Source organism: Microtus ochrogaster, linkage group LG2 (assembly GCF_000317375.1).
Source record: "Microtus ochrogaster isolate Prairie Vole_2 linkage group LG2, MicOch1.0, whole genome shotgun sequence".
Taxonomy (NCBI): Eukaryota; Metazoa; Chordata; class Mammalia; order Rodentia; family Cricetidae; genus Microtus; species Microtus ochrogaster.
Window position 1 is genome coordinate 9,544,079 of NC_022028.1, and position 1,548 is coordinate 9,545,626.

The window sequence follows — 1,548 nt, forward strand, 5'->3', positions numbered from 1 at the left end:
GTGCCTGAAACACAGTAGTTGTTAGCATACTTCATAATGCCTTCTTGTGATGTCACCCCAAGGAGTCGCCCAATCATGGCTTCTCATTACTGACAGTGGTTAGACCAGGTTCTGTACCACAACCAGTGTCCTAGGTATTTTTTTCCATGGCTGGCACCAAACCAACTCCAGAGAGGAAGGGTTTGTGTGTGTATACATCTGCACTTTCAAGGCTGGACCATGGTTGGGGAGCATCTTGTTTCCAATAGAGCTGCTATTAGGTGGCTGTTCACATTGAACTACATGGAATACAGTTCTAAGTCTTAGGTTCCTCCAGCTACCCCACATCTACGTGTTCCACAAATTCCCAAACTAGAACCCAAGTTTTCAGCACGTCTGACACACATTCCACAATCCCACTGTGGTGATTTGAAATAGAAATATCTCATACAAATGTGACATTTGAACACATGGACACACAAAGTCAGTTGATGATCCAGTTTGGGACTTTTATATGGTGGAGCCTTAGTGACAAAACTCCATTAATGATGTTTGATGAATCAGCATAGACTTTATGCCCTATCCTACTTCTTGCTTGAGTTTCAGTTGGTCACATCTCAATCTCCTGTGTTTGCTTTCAGGAATCCAGCTAGATTCCATGACTCTGACCCACACAAGAAGGCTCTTATCCCTCCAAAACTAAGGGAGACATATATACTCCTCTTTCTTGTTAATACAAGCACTGGTCACATGACATGGGCAGGAAGGTTACTCACAGCTGGCGAATCTTATAGCACAGTTCAGTAAATTCCTCACTGTGTGCCTACAAACAGGGATAGGTTTTTTTTTTTGTTTTTTTTTTGTTTGTTTGTTTTAAGAGATGGGGTCTCGCTACATTGCCCAGGCTGGAGTGCAGTGGCTATTCACAGGCGCGATCCCACTTCTGATCAGCATGGGAGTTTTGACCTGCTTTGTTTCCAACCTGGGCATTTTCACCCCTTCTTTAAGCAACCTGATGGTCCCCTGCTCCTGGGAGGTCACCATTTGATGTGAAACTTAGTGCGAACACTGATTGGCATAGCACACTACAGCCCAGAACTCATGAACTCAAGCCATCTTCCCGTCTCAGCCTGCTGAGTAGCTGGGATTAAAGGCTTGCGCCACCATGTCCAGCCAAAGTTGTTTTCTTTTTTCATCTCAATCTCTTGGCCTTCAGAATTGTAGCTAGCTTCCAAGCATCTGATCCATGGATGCTACCTAATCTGTCAAAACTAAGACAGACAGCTAAAAATGATAAATAATATTGGATGAAAAAAGAAAATCACATTCGATGAAAGGATAGAAATAACCACATTTTAAAACAAATAGAATTTCCTCCAAAAGAACCAATAAATAAGTGTCAAAAACTGAAAGGCAAACAGAAAACAAGGGAAACTCACTTTTTCGGGATCCACCTACTTTGGACTGTCCAAGTCTATGAGAAATAACTGAGTCCAAATCCTCATCACTATCAATCTCTGTGCTACAAGGACAAAACTCAGCACCATGTATTGCCTTACATGACTGGTC